The sequence below is a fragment of the Helianthus annuus genome, chromosome 5, assembly GCF_002127325.2.
Source record: "Helianthus annuus cultivar XRQ/B chromosome 5, HanXRQr2.0-SUNRISE, whole genome shotgun sequence".
Taxonomy (NCBI): Eukaryota; Viridiplantae; Streptophyta; class Magnoliopsida; order Asterales; family Asteraceae; genus Helianthus; species Helianthus annuus.
Window position 1 is genome coordinate 8,572,770 of NC_035437.2, and position 21,790 is coordinate 8,594,559.

The window sequence follows — 21,790 nt, forward strand, 5'->3', positions numbered from 1 at the left end:
CCCATACGGTAGTTCCTTCTCAGGCCTTTCTGATCAAGAAGTAAAAGATGTTCAACTCATTGAAAATCTACTACTTTCTGCAGAGAAAGTCACTCACCAACAGTTTGAACGATCGATTAAGCTTCTTGATTGGTGTGACGTTATGTCTTCTAGCTCAGGAAACCCGGTTCAAAGATTAGTTCATTATTTTTCAAAAGCTTTACGAGAGAAGGTCGATAAAGAAACTGGGAGAGCTTCGTCGTGTGGGTCGGGAAAAGAGATGTAAGGAGAGTGGTCTCGAATGCGACCGCTCCCTTGCTTTATGACAGCTTTTCCAAGCGGGTTGTTTTTCTGGGTGCAGGCTTTGGTGGACGGTGTATCCAGGTTGAAAAATGTTCATGTAATCGATCTCTCGATAAAACAAGGCACCCATTGTACGATTCTTATACAAGCTCTCGCATCTCAACAAAATTGTCCTATTGAGCACCTTAAAATAACCTCTTTCGGGACTACTTCCAAACAGAAAATCGAGCAAACGGGTGACTGGCTGAAGAGTTTTGCTGAATCTATAAACTTATCTCTCTTATAACGCGGTTATAGTTGAAGATATGCTAGATTTCAATAAATATCATCTTGAATTGGATCCAGATGAGGTTTATGGTGCTTACACATCATATGGTTTATGGGGCATGATCGGGCAACAGGACCAATTAGACTCTTTAATGAAAGTTATAAAAAGTATTAACCCATGTGTTATGGTGGTGTCTTAAGCTGCGGCGAATCTTAACTCACCAAACTTTGTGCACCGTTTTATTGAAGGTACGGGGCAATGTTTGATTCTTTTGAAGAGTGTTTGGGTTGTGAAAATGAAAACCGCACTATTACTGAGTCGATGTATTTTGCTAAGGGAATTAATAACGTTGTGGGGATTAGCGTTCCGACGAGCACCCCATGCTTGAATGCCAGTTTTACGGGGGTAGTCTACACAATTAATTGCATAAATTTCAAATGAGCATTCGGGTATTATGCCAGAGTGATCAATCTTGGGCAATCTGCAACGGTTGTTCAGCAAAGAAATTTAGAAACTACAAGTATGATGCTTAGGACGGCTTGCTCTAACGAACTTGATTTGATTTCAGAACTCATGTGATAATTATATCATCTATTTTGCAGCCATGCACATGCCGTCCTTGACCGCTGTACAATAAGCATTCACCCGTACTCGACCCGGCCCCCGTTTCAACCCGAAAAAATTGCACTTGATGTACAATCTATTTTTATTTTTAGAAAGTATTTTTTTAACCGACCCGTTCTGACCCGAACCCGTTTTGACCTGAACCCGTTCTGACCCGAACCCGTTTCAACCCGAACCCGTTCTGACCCGAACCCGTTTCGACCCGAACCAAAACAACCCATTTTTTAACTGACCTTTTTGACCCGAACCCGTTTTGACCCATGACTCAACCCGATCCGACCCGTTTGCCAGGTCTAGTTTATATGTTTATTGCATACAAGCTAGAGGGGGCAATCTTGACCCAAAGCCTTCCAAGTGGGTCAGTTTGGGTTGCTTTTAAAATTATATGGGTTGGTTTGGGTAAGATATTTTAACTAAATGGGTCACAATGGGTCACTTGAAATTCCATCTTGTTATTTTCGGGTCAAAGCGGGTCGACAACATTAAAGAAATGGGTCGATGTGGGTTAGTGTCTTACAGAAACGGGGCAGGTTTCGGATCGGGATGGGTTCAATTTAAATTGAGTTTCGGGCCGAGACCGGTTTCGGCACGACGCAAGTTTTGGATTGGAACAAGGTAGGTTCGGGTCGGGTTTCAGGCCGACACGGGTTTCTGCATGGGTCGGGTTTCGGATCGCAACGGGTTTGGGGCCGACACGAGTTTCCGCACGAGACGAGTTTTGGGCCGTTTCGACGCGTACCGTTTCGACGCGTACCGTTTCGACGCGTACTGTTTCGACGCGAACCGTTTCGACCAGTACCGTTTCGACCAGCACCATTTCGACCCGTACCGTTTCGACCAGTACGGTTTCGACCGTACCGTTTCGACCAGTACCGTTTTGAATCGAACCGTTTCGAACCGCACCGTTTCGACCCGTACCGTTTTGACCAGTACTGTTTCGACGCGAACCGTTTCAACCCGTACCGTTTCGACGCGAACCGTTTCAACCCGTACCGTTTCGACCAGTACCGTTTCGAATCGAACCGTTTCGACCGTACCTTTTCGACCAGTATCGTTTCGAATCGAACCGTTTCGACCCGTACCACTTCATTCGAGATATGGTGTTAGTTCCACTGACTCAGATTCATTATCTCGACTTTGTCTTGATTGTTGATGTTTTGGCGATTCAGTCGATCCCAACATTTTGCTTGCGACTGTGTTAGAACTATTTTACTATTATTGCATTGCCATCATGGTGATCTGTGAGTTTTTCCATGTGGCAGTTTTTAGGTCTCTATATCTGCTATAGTTAGTTGGAGGGTTACAGTTTTTTTGCCACTCATATATACAAGAGATGTGTAGTCATTTGTTAGTTCTGTAGTGTTGACCATACAAAATTGCCCCGTACAATCACTTTTTTTTTTTTTAAAAAAAAACATTTTTTTAACAAACATGACCCGACCCGACCCGTTTGCCAGGTAGCCTAAGCATTGAACTAACTAAAAGAATAATGTGAGGCAATGCATACACAGAAGCACATCCAGCATGAATAAAAGTTAAATAAATCTCTTATGAATTCGTAAAAGCAAATCAAATATACACCAAACGTACAACATTTTAAGCAATCAAAAGTACAATAAACATGAGTAATCATAAAACAAAAATCACATTCAAAATTCAAAACCATAGAGATCATAAACAACAAATGGTCAAAGACAAAGCTGAGCTAGTTTCTTGACCACACCAGCCATGTACTTGCCTTGATGTTCAGCAAGCAAGTGCTAATTCTGTTTGGATGGTTCACGTGTTCCATCACCAGCAAACACACCAACACCATAGACTTAAATATAATTAAGTTTCAGAAAACGCCTATGAGCCACCAAAAACCACATAACACAGAAAGTTGACAATAAGGAACATATAATCACCTTCATATTCATATTCAACAACATATGATTATGACCACCAAATATATATATATGTGTGTGTGTGTGTGTGTGTGTACATCAAACGCAACATCTTTGCAAAACAATTTTACAATGCAAGAAATCATATCGATTTTGTCTGTTTTCATGTTAGGAACCTCATGCATCCTAAGTCCACCAATTCGGTCAGCACGCTCGAACAAAGTCACTGCATGGCCCGCCCTGTTGAGTTGATCAAGTATAGCCAAACCAGCAGGCCCACTTCCAACTATAGCTATCGTTTTCCTGTTAGAAAACTGAAGTCAGAACAACCTTTTCTCTAACAAAATGAAAAGCAAATTCCACTTGTTTTGTAACAACATCATAGGACGAGCTAAAGTTGCATGGACGCCAGGTTTATGAAGAACTTGCAGCTGCGTAATCGAGCACTCGTTGTTTTATGTTCTTAATCGAGACTGGAGTTTCAATAATACCAAGCACATAACATGGAGCAGGGCAGACCAGGCTGTAAACTCTGGGAAGTTGTTTGTCTCAAGAAGCCGATCTAAAGCCTCATGCCATCTGTTTTGATTAACCAACTCGTTGAATTCAGGAATTTTGTTGCCAAGAGGACAACCGGAGTTCTCTGGCATAAATACAACAAAAATGTAAATAAAACAACAAATATGCATAAAGATCATAATACAAACACCTGAAGTTTACAACAACAACCATACCCAGTAATACAAACACCTGAAGTAAAACCGTTTTTATAACTGGTCACAAAAGGGTGTACCACAATCCATGCTTAGTGCGGATTGAGTTTTCAAAAGCAGGTTGGGTTTAGCCTTTAGTATAACTTCATTTTAATCATGGATGAGAACAGCCGGATCCCTGGCTGTACGCCACGCCCTCATGCTCGTAAGCCATGGTGTGACTGCATCATCAACGCGAGATATGGGTCTGGTGGCTGGTTCGGCCTGTTAAACTGCTTTAACCATTTCCTTGACCGACTCGCTCATTGACTTGGCTGCTAGCTTTTTAAGTTCTTCGTAAGCATCTTTCTGCAATGTATGAACTCGAAACTTAAACAATTACAATCAATCAAAAGAATTCAAATCAAAATAGGTCTTATCGTAAACATTCTCACTTGTTGGCGAACATGATGACAAACTTCACACCAGCAATGTTCTCAATGGCTTTGTTAAGGATCCCAGTCGAAAGTGAAAGTTACCTTCATTTTGTGATGTTTAACCTTCAAAAAGGGATCAGTGATGTTTCAATTGGCTGCCTGTTCACACATTAGAAAACACATCGACTTGAACCAAAACCAACCAGATGGATGGACTGCATATACGTCAACTCAACATATATTAAAAGGAAACAATCAACCAAACTAATTAAACTCATTCCAAAAATGTAAATTCAACACAAAATCACAGGAAATAACCGAGCAATAAAATTTGTAGAATCTCATAGCTGACTCAGACCTCTAGCTTCGGTTAATTGCCAGATGATAAATCCTTGAGCAGAGACATACATACATGGAACTAAGACCTTGCCAAATTAAAGCCAGGTTCGAAAATTGGAATTTTCTTATAAAGGGCGATTTTATTCATTGGGTGTCAGCCCAATGGCCACCGGCACCCAAGTTAAACCGGTTCGAGGCCTAAAGTGCTCGGGTTCGAATCCTGCTTGCAGGCTCTTCGCTCCCCTCGAAACGGCTGGGTAGTCACCGCCAAGCAGCGTTGCCGGGTCGCTAGCTTGGGGAGGGGGATCCCTCCCGCGGTCAGAGGTACCGTGCAATTACCCTTTTTTTTTTTTTTTTTTTTTAAATTTGCCTTAAAAAGTTTCCCCTTTACTATTCTCAAGCTTCTGCTTTTCGTCATTTAAAGAAAAACTATTAAAAATTCAAACATGTGGCCTTGTGTTCCAAAGGATGAAACCTCTACTATTTCAAGGGATATATCAATTCTGAAACTAATTTAATGAAGTAAGATCAAGAACAAAAACCTTCAAACTGCCACAACAGGCACACGGTGTCTCCATGTTCAAGTCTTCATATTCCACATGGCAGGTCCTGCATTCTGCAAATTTCTTTGGTAACGACTCGAAACTAACATCCATCCTATCAGCACAAACACCAGTAACCATTTCTTCTGCAGAACCCGATATACTTATACTCTCAATGTGATGATTCAGTGTCCAAACAATCAACCAACAACACACATTGATCCCCCATTCAACCTCAGTTTTACCCCAACCCAGCCCAGACGAGAGGTGAGAAACTTAAAAAAAAAAAAATCGCTAAAATCGCTATAGCGACCGCTATGGTCGCAATAAACAACTATGCTGTTTCCATCCTGCCCTACAATGCAACCATCAATTTACAAAAATCTTAACCAAATTCAACCATTGCATTTCTTGATAAAAAACTCAACAATATGCAATTCTTATTAAAAAACGTCATAATGCAGATTTATTTTACAAATAGAAATTAAATAAAATAGAGGAATTACCACATATCTTGATGTTCCTTTGAAATTGAGAGTGGAATGGAATGGTTGCCAATCATCGCTTCATCTCAAGATCTCTTTCAGTCGACCATAGCGATTATCCAATCAGAAGACGACGGTCTGACTACAAAAGCTTATAAATAAATACACCTATATAATGTACCAATGAACCAAACGCACAACTTAAAAAGGAAAACATGTATTAAAATACGTATATAAGTTTGTAAACGTACCACCATTCTCATTGCATTGTTCATAATTCTTTATTGTTTCTTCCAATTTGAGGGCTTCCATGATGCCACCTGCCATTTTATTTTATTCCAATATAAAGGAACTGCTGGACTGCTTGACACATGAGATGAATAATAAAAACACAATATTAGTTCATGTCATACGAAGATATTGAAGTTGATGGTTAAAATATAGGATCCAACAAATTCTTAAAATGGTATTAAACTTCAACCTTGCTACTTGAACCACCTGCTGCACCCTCGTGCAAGTCAACATCCGCAAGACCATTCTCTTGTAACCGCCCAACTAACTAACAACATCTGTTGCTAACCCCTGTTAACTAACAACCTCTGTTGCTGATCCACTGTCAGCTAACCACCTCTGCTGCTAATCCAATGTTATTAACAACCTCTGTTGTTCATCCACTGATTCCTAACAACATCTCCATCCACTACCATCTAAACCACTGATCATTTACCCGTATCACTCACCTTCCCGAAATTCCCAAACCCGCTAACCGCAGCATTCCACCAGGAACAATTCGACTCGACAAACCCCTCTTCGCCCTCACACAAAAATCGCCGTTATCCGCCCTCAAAAACACGATCGAATCACCCGCCACCAACTTCTTCTGGTTGACAAAATTACTCCAACCAGTTGTCAAGAGATGCCGGCGAGGCGTACCCCGGTAAATATGCTGGAACTCCACAACTTCCCGTGAACATCCTTAGCCACTATGTTCTGAACCGGTGGCTCCGCCGTGTAATCACCATTTTGAAGTGTTTCTGATGCTTCATCTTTCGGCTTTTGAACTTTGACATCTGGGTTTTTATTCTCTTGACGATTCGGCTTTTTCCCATTGCTCAACTGACCAGACGATGCACTTCTTTCTTTGACCTTACTGGTCGATAATTCAACGTGTCATTAGAATTGACTATCCATCTGACATGTTTAATATGTAGCTCAGATAGAGACATACCAATAAACAAAACAAAGATAAGATGAACTGACATGTTTAATAAGAAAATTATTTTCTAATTAGTAGTACCTGGATGTCGATGTCAATATCTTTCATCTTGTGAGTGACTCTAGAAAGATTATCCATAGTTGATCTTCAATCAACCAGACATTCAGAATCGCCCACATCTTGTCTTCGAATTTGGCTTGTGAGTTCATGTAATCGTGAACTTTATTCTCAATCTGCAACGAACCCACATCAAGAAATTTATTAAAACAGTAAATTAACAAAATTAATTGTGACTGTTTTGACAACACAAATCAAGAATACTCAACAAAACTAACCCGGATTTTTGACAGTCCACATCAAGAAAAAAGAGGGTTAAGGATTCTACAAATTGCTGTAAGCTGAGATTTTGTTCATCAATCAGATTCATCTCAAATTTCCTGATAATCAAGATGCAATCAGAAAACATCACCATTTATTACTCAAACAAACGAATCGCCAAGTCTAATTACCAAGAACCCTATATGCAGAATTAAGATTAATGAATTCCAAACATAATCAGAAGGAGATTTAACTTACCCATGTACGATAATGAAGCCATACGATGGCCTTTTGATCTCCTTTTCGCTCCCAGAACCGTTAGCCAGCAAGATCAGTATCCACCCTTGTTGCTTCATGCTACACACATGAGATGAATAATAAAAACACAATATTAGTTCATGTAGTACCAAGATATTGAAGTTGATGGTTATAATATAGGATCCAACAATTCTCAAAATGGTATTAGAAAACACAATGAAATGCTATTGAAAAAACACAATGAAATACTATTAAAAAAACACAATGAAATTGATCAAACACAACACCTATAGGTAGCCACTTTCTTAGACAATTTTGACCCGTTTAAGAGACCCTGAATTTGAAATAAACACAAAATCAATTTCAACTTCAAAACACAATATATGAAATAACACATATAAAATGGGAAGCAATTAATCAAACACCAGGTTGGCAGTTTGAATAGATATTCACGGAAGGATACTGAAGCTGATAAGCCGTTCCTTCAAGGACTTTTACAAAGTAGATTTTTCATATCAGCACATAAACTTTTATCTTAAAAAAGGGTCCTAAAATGCTCTAATTCATTAAGGTAATAACGTTTAAAAGGAAAGAAATATATGATTTTATTGATCTCACGTATTTGTTCCTTTGTCCATCAAATCAAGCTTGGTCAACACCCCAAACGTTCTCTCACCTAGTCAAGTTGACCAATATGAATACAAATGAAAATAAACCAAAAAATAAAGAAAAATAGGTAAGCATACCCGATGGGTCCTGTCACAGCCCCCGACCCGGTTTTACCCGGTTCAGAAGTCGCGGGACAGAAACCCGTGGTATTGGTGTTTGAATTGGCAGCGGAAATTTTAACAGGATCGTTTAAACTGAAAACACCCAATTATTTTATTATAAGTTCGGGATACATCCCGTATTTTACAATAAAGGAATTTCACGGGGAAATTCCTGGGTTACAGAAAACATATTTATTTATTTACTGAGCCACTTCATTCAAGCTTGAGTGCTGCACGGCACTTTTCCTTGTTCACAGTAAATCACCTGAAACATGTTTTAAAAACACTTGATCAGCGGGGAAATACTGGCGAGTCATTCAATTTGTACAAAACAACACATTGTTATAATCTACAGTATTAAGAGCGATTACAATGTTTATATATCTACCAGTTACCCAAATCGATATTTGTCGCTCGACCGTATCTGTGACTATGGTCATATCACCCATCGGCTATCCAGTTGTCCAATGGTGACATTTATCAAGTAGTGTATACAAAACCCCACATACCCGCAGTAATTGAAGATTACAAAGACTTAATCCCTGTAATTATAACTTTGAAAACAAGTGGTGTTTTGGGAAAGCAATTTGATAAAAAGAAAATGACTCACATTGCAAGTTTAGACTGACAGAGTCTGCCTACTGATTAAGCCTGGTAACCTAGTTAAATAATGCAAACGAAACTAGATTAGTAACTTAATACAACATTTACGATAACTCACGAAATCAAAACCCTCACGATGAATGACAAAGTATAGCCCGAATTCAGGCAGCACTTAAACATCCATCGGATCGGTTTCAATCGATCGAACATTGTATCGTAGCATTGATCGAGTTATTACCCTGTTACCGTAGCAGCGTTTCAACACTTAAACACACGATTTTGACGTTTTTGAAAGGATTTTATGAGCCAAGATGAACTGCCCATGCACGAACTATTTATCGCTGAAAATTGAGTTCCTCGCGGCCTGCGTAAACCTGAAGGGATATCCTTCACGGCCCGCGAGGGCCACCCTAGCTATGGCTAGGGCTGCCGTGTCACCCCTAGACCTGCCACGTGTGCGACACGTGGCCCTAAAGCTTATCCGGAGATTTGCATGGCTGTCGCGCCCCACGAAGACTCTCTTTGAATCTTTCGCGGCCCGCGAGCGATCCCTAAAATCTGATTTTCTTGATTTTTGTCACACCCCGACCACGTAGAACATACAAAACGTGGCGGAAACGTCGGGGAGTGTTGTAACAGAATCATTGTTTCATAACACATGGAAATTTAAATATTGTTTTATTGATTAAATGAACTCGTTGTTCTATTACAATCACATAAGTACAACTATGATCTTCCAAGTTTTAAAGTTGCTAAGGCACGAGTCCATCCTAAATGTAGCATGTATCAACAATCATCTCAAGACAGCACCTGAAACATGTGTAAAAATAGGTACGTCAGCATAAAAATGCCTGTGAGATACATAGGTTTTGTGAAAACGGAGTTCATGACTTATGTTTGAGAAAATGTTTAGTCATGAACTTTGTAAATTTGCTTTGTCTTGTAAATCATTTGAAAAACGATATGATCAGATGATATGTATAAATAAGAGAATAATGTATGGTTAACTGAATAACCATGTAAAATGAGTTTGTATAAGTTAAGTTGTTTGAAAAACAATGTTTTAATAAAACGTTTATGGTATATATAAAATATACCTTGGTTTTAAGAAAGTTGAATAAGTAATATATTAAAATATATTTCAGTTCCAATATTGTTAACCCAAGTGTACTAAATAACGCCACGGTATGTAATGCAATGAAAACACTTATATATAAGAAGTACCAGCGGCGTATCTACCATGTTTTCATCACATTACACTCGTTCCGTTATCTAAACACTAACCAAAACCAAATCGTTTGATAGATAGTATATTAAATATACTTTAGTTGTTCAAAATAATAGTTTTCAGTAGTATATTACAAGTATACCTTGGATTTATAAATAACACATTAAACCATGTTTTAGTTTTGTAACTAACATATCAGTATATGCTTTGGATGTGACAAATAACATATTAAACTATGTTTTAGTTATGTAAGTAACATATCACAATATGCTTTGGATGATTACAAAATATATGTTGGTTCTGTACAATACCACACATGAGAGTATATCAAACTATACTTTTTGGGAGTATATCAAAATATACTTTAAAGGTGCGATTTAAGAATTCATTCAGACCTGGTGCATCAAACTACACCTTTGAGACTATAAGGATACCACAAAGGAAATCCCTATTTGGATGGAGAAACAAATTGGTTTCAGACATTCCATGACAACAGGAATGGGGTGTCTAGTCCTATAGCGCTATATCATACTACCAATCGGTCTGGTGAACAAAATAAGTACTATTCCAACAATTACTTTTGTAATTTTTGAGAAATCAGTGTTTAAACCATAGATAGTCATTTAGTTTGTCAAAAGATAAATACTATCATGTATAATCAATTATACTTTGAAATCATGAAAATAACAGATAGGTACACATGCTTCACCCCAAAACAGTTTGGAAAACAGTAAAAGAGGGGTTCAATGTACTCACTTGAGATTGCTTTGAGTTCCTTGTATAATAACCAGATAATGCTAAAAATCACGGAATATCAACGGCACCTAATAGGTAGCTTATGTTAATATACCGGACCAAATCAGAAGGATCGGACAGTACGCGGGTTTGAAAACCAAACGAGTATGGAGACTCGTGTAATATGGTTTAACAAAGCCTACATACTAAAATGAAACTAATCCTAAGTGCTTACGGTCCATTACGACCTGTTTAGGTAGCTTATGCTACCTTACGCGTCGTTCGCGTAGAACGCGTTCGGAACGCCTAACATTGCGACCACACGGTATAACCTCGGAATGTTATAGCTATGGTCACCTAATGTGTTTGGTCGGGTCCTAATGACCGACCAAATGGGTCGGGTTCGAAAGTATAAGCGATGGTTTAAATCGCTTACCTTACGACCCTATATAAGCACTAAACTAAAAGTGACGAGCTAAGCATGTTAGAACATGCTTAACTAAGTTTAGAAACAGGTTTGGCATCAAAACAAACGGCTTTGATGCCCACGAGTAGTTTGGTTACAAAATACGCAAGAATGCGCATTTTGGCCGAAACTACGACTCGTCACTGAGCCTGGATAACGTGGTAATCAGTAGGTATGGTCACTATGGACCATAACCATCGTGATCACGCTCACGTTATGAAGTTCCATGAACTTCACATTGACCAAAAGCTGGTCAATGCAGAAAGTCAACAAAACGTTGACTTTCGGACTCGAAAAGCGAATAAAAGAACGAAAGAAGACTTACGGAGGGTCCCCGAGTGCTAATCAAGATCAAATAGCTCAGGTATGAAACAACGGTTCCAACTTAGAGCCTTAAGATCTGATTTTGTGATTTTTACACTAAAGGGGGGGGGTATTTATAGGAAAAGTGGAACCGTTAGGATCGTTTTATCGAATATCGTGCCTTGATCTCGTGCGTACATGTGTCTAGGGGTTAAATACACTGAACTTGGCCCTTGGCCCTTCATTTGGGTGAAAAGGCATCGCCCCTTGATCGAACGAAAGGCCAGATTCTGCACTAAATGCAAAATCTTCTGTCAGACATCCTTACGCGGCCCGCCTACACATTTGGGCAAACCTTACGCGGGCCGCCTGGCCCCTCTGATCTGCACCACTTGCAGAATTTACATATTTGGCCCCTGTTGCGTTTTTAAGCCATTTCCAGCCCTTTCAAGACCTGTAAAGCCATCTTTAAGGCCCTAAAATGATGCCTAAACATTGTGGACATGAAACATGCCCAAAAATATGTCGGATGTCGGTTCGTTTGGCCGTACGATCGCGATGTTCGCTTAATTACGACGGAATACGCATAAGCGCGAAAGACGATCCAAATGACGCGACAAATGGATTTTTCTCATGCCAAACACTAAGGCATAATATAAGGATGCTTACATAAATTTTTGGATGTCCGGATGTATTCAGAACGTGAGTTATGCGCGAAAGTGCAAACTTATGCACTTTTTGACACTTTTAGTCCCTGAATGATCCAAAAGTTTGTTTTAGCATACCAAACCCCTCAAAGCCTATTTCTAAGCTATGTAAAGGATATATATGGTATGTTTAACTTATGGACATGTTCCGAAATGTTCGTTACAGTTCAAATTGGCATACTTTCGCAGTTTGTCAAGTTTAGTCCCTGTAAGCGAATTAACTTGTTTTTGCCATACCAAAGCCTTCAAAACTTATTTCTAAGTTATGTAAAGGTTATTTAAGGTATGTTAAGTGTATGATGGTCCCCCGGAGTATTTGTCGTATTAAACTGAGTACGTTTTTGCACCAGTTTGCGTATAATTCTCCAGAAAGCGTTGTAGAGTATGAAATTGAACAAGGATTGATATGTGCAAAGCATACCCATATTTATACAAATCCCAAGTATGAAATACAATATTTCCTTGGTTTGGCATTTGTTTGATGGTTGAAGTGACACAGGTGTCACAGTCTCCCCTACTTTAGGAAATTTCGTCCCGAAATTTAATTCTAGAGGAAACTCGTGAGGACAGCTGTGAAGGTTTCGCCTTATAATAGATCCATTGAACCCTTAGGTAAATACCCTGGGCCATGTTAGGATTCTTAGCGAATTTGTTAACCCTCAGAGTGAATTCCTTGAAATAGTAAAACATGAAATTTTGAACTACTGATTGACGAACGTTTCTTATGAAGGCTTATCATAGGAAAACTTGGTGTGTGATTGAGATCAGAATTGGGGGAGTGTGAGAATAAATGACATTGGTCGAGGTCCGAGACTTCTCCCGTATCATTATTCTTGTCACTAGGTCTTAACACATGATGAAACTTCCTGTGGTTCCTGTGCACTGAATTCCATAATTATGTAGGCCTCCATAATTACGTAATTCCTTGCACAGTCCGCACAGTCCATTTCATAATCCGTAGGAAAAATTACTTGAATAAATATGAAGCGATTTGACTAGACCACCAAAGGATCCTTTTAATTTGATCAACGAACGATCTTTTTAACTAGATCAACACATGATCTTCTTAACTAGACCGTCGTACGATCTCTTTAAATAGACCGCTTAAGGGATCATTTTTAGTTACATCATCACATGATATTTCTAATCAGATTTTCAAAATCAATCTGTTTAAGCAGACCATTCAAGAGGTCCAATTATAGAATAATACTTTATAACCCGAGGGACTTAACTACAATGTTGAAATCCATTAAGGGTTTAAGATAGTATCTTTAGATATCCTATTATGAATCTCTCGTATGAAGATATGAAAGATTCTATGAGGATTTGGATGGATCACATACAACCACAAAACATGTAAGAAAATACATAAGCACAAATTTAGTTAACTTGATTCTTTATTTTGTTATCCTTAGGTATGGATATTAAGGCACACTAGGAATCCAACCTATGGATTTCATTTGGCACTTTAACGATTTATGAAGATCTATCTATAAAGATAGAGGGATTCTCAATAAGTGTTTGACTTTGTTTCTTAAAAGAAACGAGAGTTTAAGGTTCTTGGGGAGATCACAAGTGATCATAATATGACAGAACCATACGAGTAGTTTGTCTTTGGGTTGACATCATAAAGTTGCATCAAGCATTCACACAAACGCATAAATTTTTGCAGAAATAAAAACAACAAATCTTTATTTATGTAACAACGGAATTGTCTTGAAGTGTCAAAAGATAGCAACTAAGGAAATACAAAACACTAATTGTTCACTGCTGCATCATTGTTCATGTTTGCCTCATTGATGTTGAACACTCGTCCACGCGCTGGAGGTATGTTAACAAGCATTGGGCAATTGTTCCTGTAGTGGGTAAGGTCACCACAGTTATAACATGACCCTAGAGGGAACCGTGCTTGAACAGCAGCAGGGTTTGCAGCAGCTTGATTTGCATAACGACAAACATTGATCAAATGTCCCAACCGCCCACAGTGGGTACATTTGTGACACTGCTCTTGCTCTAGATGATGACGGTTGCATTTGTTGCACAACGGTGCGGTACCAACATAGTTTTGTCTTTTACGAGGTTGTGTTGGCTGGTTTGGTGCAACTTGTTTGTCTTGAGCAGTTACAGCGTAGCTTTGAGAGGCTTTGCGCTTTTTCTTCTTGGACACCTCAGCACTTTCTTCCTTTGGTTCCACATGAGCAGTCTTGTCAGATGGTCTTAAGTCGCCCTTCCGAAACAGCTTGCGCTTCCTGATTTGGGATTCAGTCAGAGTGGCAGCCAATTCAATGGCTTGTCTGACAGTAGTAGGGTTGCTGCCAGTAACGATGTCCTGAACTACGTCAGGAAGCCCATCAATGTATTTCTCAATCGCCTTATCCAGAGGCGTAACCATAGTAGGGCATAACAAGCTCAATTCCTCATAGCGATCAGTATAGGCTCGATGTTCCCCACTGTCTTGCTTTAAATCATCAAATTCCCTTTCTAGAGCCCTAAGCTCATGACGAGGACAGAACTCCTTCATCATAAGAGCCCTAAGCTCGGCCCAAGTCTGTGCTAATGCAACCTCTGCACCGCGGTCTCTCATAACCCCGTTCCACCACGTAAGAGCCCTCTTCTGAAACACACTTGAAGAAAACTCGACCTTGCGATTTTCAGGACACTGAACGTGACGGAAAGTATTCTCAATGCTCTCGAACCATTGAAGAAGACCAGTTGCTCCCTCAGAACCATTAAACTTGAGCGGTTTAGCCGAGTTAAAAATCTTGAAATTGCATGGAGCATTGTTGTTGTTGATGGCTTGAGTTATTTGAGCATAAAGAATTGGGAAGGCAGCAGCCATTTGTTGCGCGATGATTTCCGCCAGTTCGGCATTCGCCATCTGATTGTCGCGTCGAGGAGGCATTCTAAAAGAGGAAACATGAGAGGAAACGAGTGAGAGAATTAGACGAAAAGAATGAGATGAAACAAATCTGATGAAGCAAGGATAGTGGCCGTCTGTCTGTTACTACAAAGCAACAAACGACCTGGTGATTAATCAAAGCAAATAGGTCAAAAATAATGTATCGCGAAGACATGCTCGCCTATAAGTGGACACTCACCCCAAGAGTTCCCAGGTAAGAGTGACTGGTCCGATTATGTGGATTTGTACGAACACTCTAGCCTTAGACAGAAAACTCAGGGTACAGGCACCCACCCTTCCAGTTTGCATGTGTTCACAATATTTAGACCAACTTTGACGAGAGTTTTGAAAATTCAAAGGGGTTCAAAACCTTATAACAGAGGGTTCAAAACCTAGTAATCAATCATCCTAGAACAGATGATTAGTTTTCAAAGCGGTTTTGAAATTTATGTTCTTGTTGGGGTCGTCGCCTAAGGATAGGTGACAATATTGTTTTATGACTAAACGCAAGTAAACTCGCGTTAGGGTCCTAGGAAGGTTATAGACTAGGTCAAAGCATTACTAATAACCTAATTCCCTATAACCATGAGCTCTGATACCAACTTTTCTGTCACACCCCGACCACGTAGAACATACAAAACGTGGCGGAAACGTCGGGGAGTGTTGTAACAGAATCATTGTTTCATAACACATGGAAATTTAAATATTGTTTTATTGATTAAATGAACTCGTTGTTCTATTACAATCACATAAGTACAACTATGATCTTCCAAGTTTTAAAGTTGCTAAGGCACGAGTCCATCCTAAATGTAGCATGTATCAACAATCATCTCAAGACAGCACCTGAAACATGTGTAAAAATAGGTACGTCAGCATAAAAATGCCTGTGAGATACATAGGTTTTGTGAAAACGGAGTTCATGACTTATGTTTGAGAAAATGTTTAGTCATGAACTTTGTAAATTTGCTTTGTCTTGTAAATCATTTGAAAAACGATATGATCAGATGATATGTATAAATAAGAGAATAATGTATGGTTAACTGAATAACCATGTAAAATGAGTTTGTATAAGTTAAGTTGTTTGAAAAACAATGTTTTAATAAAACGTTTATGGTATATATAAAATATACCTTGGTTTTAAGAAAGTTGAATAAGTAATATATTAAAATATATTTCAGTTCCAATATTGTTAACCCAAGTGTACTAAATAACGCCACGGTATGTAATGCAATGAAAACACTTATATATAAGAAGTACCAGCGGCGTATCTACCATGTTTTCATCACATTACACTCGTTCCGTTATCTAAACACTAACCAAAACCAAATCGTTTGATAGATAGTATATTAAATATACTTTAGTTGTTCAAAATAATAGTTTTCAGTAGTATATTACAAGTATACCTTGGATTTATAAATAACACATTAAACCATGTTTTAGTTTTGTAACTAACATATCAGTATATGCTTTGGATGTGACAAATAACATATTAAACTATGTTTTAGTTATGTAAGTAACATATCACAATATGCTTTGGATGATTACAAAATATATGTTGGTTCTGTACAATACCACACATGAGAGTATATCAAACTATACTTTTTGGGAGTATATCAAAATATACTTTAAAGGTGCGATTTAAGAATTCATTCAGACCTGGTGCATCAAACTACACCTTTGAGACTATAAGGATACCACAAAGGAAATCCCTATTTGGATGGAGAAACAAATTGGTTTCAGACATTCCATGACAACAGGAATGGGGTGTCTAGTCCTATAGCGCTATATCATACTACCAATCGGTCTGGTGAACAAAATAAGTACTATTCCAACAATTACTTTTGTAATTTTTGAGAAATCAGTGTTTAAACCATAGATAGTCATTTAGTTTGTCAAAAGATAAATACTATCATGTATAATCAATTATACTTTGAAATCATGAAAATAACAGATAGGTACACATGCTTCACCCCAAAACAGTTTGGAAAACAGTAAAAGAGGGGTTCAATGTACTCACTTGAGATTGCTTTGAGTTCCTTGTATAATAACCAGATAATGCTAAAAATCACGGAATATCAACGGCACCTAATAGGTAGCTTATGTTAATATACCGGACCAAATCAGAAGGATCGGACAGTACGCGGGTTTGAAAACCAAACGAGTATGGAGACTCGTGTAATATGGTTTAACAAAGCCTACATACTAAAATGAAACTAATCCTAAGTGCTTACGGTCCATTACGACCTGTTTAGGTAGCTTATGCTACCTTACGCGTCGTTCGCGTAGAACGCGTTCGGAACGCCTAACATTGCGACCACACGGTATAACCTCGGAAGGTTATAGCTATGGTCACCTAATGTGTTTGGTCGGGTCCTAATGACCGACCAAATGGGTCGGGTTCGAAAGTATAAGCGATGGTTTAAATCGCTTACCTTACGACCCTATATAAGCACTAAACTAAAAGTGACGAGCTAAGCATGTTAGAACATGCTTAACTAAGTTTAGAAACAGGTTTGGCATCAAAACAAACGGCTTTGATGCCCACGAGTAGTTTGGTTACAAAATACGCAAGAATGCGCATTTTGGCCGAAACTACGACTCGTCACTGAGCCTAGATAACGTGGTAATCAGTAGGTATGGTCACTATGGACCATAACCATCGTGATCACGCTCACGTTATGAAGTTCCATGAACTTCACATTGACCAAAAGCTGGTCAATGCAGAAAGTCAACAAAACGTTGACTTTCGGACTCGAAAAGCGAATAAAAGAATGAAAGAAGACTTACGGAGGGTCCCCGAGTGCTAATCAAGATCAAATAGCTCAGGTATGAAACAACGGTTCCAACTTAGAGCCTTAAGATCTGATTTTGTGATTTTTACACTAAAAGGGGGGGGGGGTATTTATAGGAAAAGTGGAACCGTTAGGATCGTTTTATCGAATATCGTGCCTTGATCTCGTGCGTACATGTGTCCAGGGGTTAAATACACTGAACTTGGCCCTTGGCCCTTCATTTGGGTGAAAAGGCATCGCCCCTTGATCGAACGAAAGGCCAGATTCTGCATTAAATGCAAAATCTTCTGTCAGACATCCTTACGCGGCCCGCCTACACATTTGGGCAAACCTTACGCGGGCCGCCTGGCCCCTCTGATCTGCACCACTTGCAGAATTTACATATTTGGCCCCTGTTGCGTTTTTAAGCCATTTCCAGCCCTTTCAAGACCTGTAAAGCCATCTTTAAGGCCCTAAAATGATGCCTAAACATTGTGGACATGAAACATGCCCAAAAATATGTCGGATGTCGGTTCGTTTGGCCGTACGATCGCGATGTTCGCTTAATTACGACGGAATGCGCATAAGCGCGAAAGACGATCCAAATGACGCGACAAATGGATTTTTCTCATGCCAAACACTAAGGCATAATATAAGGATGCTTACATAAATTTTTGGATGTCCGGATGTATTCAGAACGTGAGTTATGCGCGAAAGTGCAAACTTATGCACTTTTTGACACTTTTAGTCCCTGAATGATCCAAAAGTTTGTTTTAGCATACCAAACCCCTCAAAGCCTATTTCTAAGCTATGTAAAGGATATATATGGTATGTTTAACTTATGGACATGTTCCGAAATGTTCGTTACAGTTCAAATTGGCATACTTTCGCAGTTTGTCAAGTTTAGTCCCTGTAAGCGAATTAACTTGTTTTTGCCATACCAAAGCCTTCAAAACTTATTTCTAAGTTATGTAAAGGTTATTTAAGGTATGTTAAGTGTATGATGGTCCCCCGGAGTATTTGTCGTATTAAACTGAGTACGTTTATGCACCAGTTTGCGTATAATTCTCCAGAAAGCGTTGTAGAGTATGAAATTGAACAAGGATTGATATGTGCAAAGCATACCCATATTTATACAAATCCCAAGTATGAAATACAATATTTCCTTGGTTTGGCATTTGTTTGATGGTTGAAGTGACACAGGTGTCACAATTTTTAATAAAAGTTAGGGTTTTAGGGGTCCGGGATTGCACTTACGGAGCATTTTAGGACATTTTTATGCTGGTCCTTACATCCTCCCCACCTTATTTAAAATCTCGTCCTCGAGGTTTACTGAAACAGGTAAGGATACTTTCACTTCATTTCCAATTCCAGTTCCTATGTGTACTCAGGTCCTCTTTTCGAATCCCACTTTACTTTGATTAGCAGCAATCTTTTGTGCTTGAGGAACTTGACCTTTCTGTCCTCTATTCGAAGAGGTTTCTGTGCAAATTTCAACTTTTCATTTATCTTTATATCTTGGAGAGGTACTACCAATGATTCATCGGATAAACACTTCTTGAGATTAGATACATGAAATACATCATGTACCCCAGCTAGCTCTTCTGATAGTTGTAGTTGATAGGTATCTGGTCCCATTCGTTGGGTAACGGTAAATGGTCCTATGTACCTTGGACTCAGTTTTCCTTTCATACTGAATCGAACTACCTCTTTCCAAAGAGAAACTTTCAAGAGTACCTTGTCCCCAACTTGGAATTCTTACGTCGATTGTCTGCATAACTCTTCTGGCGATCTCAAGCCGTTTTTAATCTTTCCTTGATTTGGTTTATCTTGTCGGTGGTTTCCTGTACTATTTCGGGACCTGATAGTTGATTTTCTCCTATTTCTGCCCAGCATACTGGAGTTCGACACTTTCGTCCGTATAGTGCTTCGAATGGGGCAGCATTAATGCTTGTGTGGTAACTATTATTATAGGAGAATTCTATTAGTGGTAAGTGATCATCCCAATTTCCACAGAAACCGATTACACATGCTCTGAGCATGTCTTCAAGGGTTTGGATTGTCCTTTCACTTTGTCCATCTGTTTGCTGGATTTCATCACATATTCTTACTTCTACACCTTCTTTCTTCGTCAGAACGAGATTTTACGGTCGGAATTCGCTCAAAATTTCACAGATTGTAGAAAATTGATAACAATCAAACCCTTGAAAGTTTCATATCAAAATTCGACCTAAAAATGGACCAAATCACCTTCGGATGTGGTTTCGCTTATTCGTACAATGTGTAGTTTCGCTTCAGTGTCACATATTTCTTGAGGTTTTGCTTCTAATTCGCTAGTTTCGCTTCAAAAAATCATTAGTTTCGTTGGTTTCGCTTCATAACTCATGGTTTCGCTTAAAAAAACACATATAATTAGTTTCGCTTGAAAACAATGAGTGGTTTCGCTTGAAAAGAACAATCAATTCAGGTTTCGCTTGAAAAAAACCTTTAATTTCGCTTGTATGTCATTCATAAAGAACTAGTTCCGCTTCAAAGGACACCTAAGACTAGTAGTTCGCTTTGATGTCACATATTTCATAAGAGTTCGCTTCAAAATCATAAGATTTCGCTTCAGTGTCACTTTATTGAGAAGTTTCGCTTATAGGACCGTTGGATTTCGCTCATAAGTGCAACAAATACTTTTCGCTTATTCAGTACAAAATATATTTCGCTTATTAGTCAAAACATGTACCGCTTATCAGTCATCATATGTTTTCTTGTTTCAAGTTAGTGGGTTCAAAAGGTCCAATTGTTCTAGTGGATTTAAAAGGCCCAATCAAGAATTGAATGGTATTAATGTTGTCTGTTACCGGAATGGGATCAAATACAAACACTTAAGTTTGTAAGAACCATAAGAACCAATACATAATTGACAAGTGTCCATCAATAAAAAATTAGTTTAGGGGTAATTTAGACTTTTTGACCATATTTATTTATAACTAATTAAAAATAATTACAAAAAATATAATCAGCACAACACTATATAATTAGCACAACATCATTAATCGTTCTTCATTATCAGCACATCGTCCTCGAATCGTTCTCCATTATCAACATAAACGACATTAGCACAACATCTTCAATCGTTCTCCATTATCAGCACACCAGATGTGCTGATTATATCTACTTTTGGTGTTTGTTTGTATTATTTTGTAATTAACACATAATCAACACCTTATTAGCACAAATATAAAACACCTTTTGTTAACTTTTTTTAAAAAACACTTTTATAAATACAAAAAGGTATAGCAATATGGTACTCATATTAAAGATAAAAAAATACTTGATTTTATGGTATATATTTTTAAAAAAAAATAATGAAGTATATAAAAGTTATTTTAGTTTAAAAAACCTTGGTGGAATTTGTATTTAATAGAAAATGGTCAAATGACTAGCAATTTTACAAAATTACCCCTAATTTGTTAGTAGTAATTTTTAATTATAAGAGTTTTATTTATAATCAATATCAACCCTTGATTTAAATTAACAATGGTTCAGATCTGTTCTTACGGTTCTTATAATTAGCACTGTTTGTACAGGATCTCAACCCGTCTGTTACCTTTTGAATTCCAAGATAATTTGTTGGCTTAAAAGATATCGATCAGGTCAGACTTTTGTGATGTTGTTGAGTTAGTGGAATCAAGGGTCCAATGAGGGCTCAAAGCATAACAAGTTGGCGGCCCATGTGTCTAAAAATAATCGGCCCAATCATGTTTTAATATAAAACTCATGCATTTAAATCGCACCTGTATCTTTTATTTCCCATGTGTCTAATGGAAGGCCCAATGAGAATTAAGAGTAGTGATCAAAAGTGTCGGCCATTTAATCATTTTGGTAGTTAAAAGCATCAGTATTTGGTCCAATCACAACCTTTGGGAGGGATTACGGCCGACGTGTTGGGTCCACTGGTTGGAGTCATCGG

The 21,790-nt window shown here is 38.5% G+C and overlaps 1 long non-coding RNA gene across 14 annotated transcripts; it reads right to left on the reverse strand.

Moving 5' to 3' along the window:
- Positions 1-3,056: 3,056 nt before the first annotated feature.
- On the reverse strand, positions 3,057-7,878 carry LOC110939899. 14 transcript variants are annotated; one of them, XR_004894104.1, is made up of 11 exons: positions 7,773-7,878; positions 7,635-7,681; positions 7,348-7,446; positions 7,107-7,208; positions 6,853-7,004; positions 6,037-6,746; positions 5,807-5,915; positions 5,577-5,697; positions 4,208-5,425; positions 3,795-4,121; positions 3,057-3,703 (listed from the first exon to the last, which is right to left on the reverse strand). It is a non-coding gene; the product is annotated as an uncharacterized LOC110939899 (long non-coding RNA). The 14 variants fall into 14 exon arrangements; XR_002592580.2 differs by having other exon boundaries at positions 7,635-7,860; XR_002592585.2 differs by having other exon boundaries at positions 4,208-4,312; positions 5,071-5,425; positions 7,348-7,852.
- Positions 7,879-21,790: the final 13,912 nt, after the last annotated feature.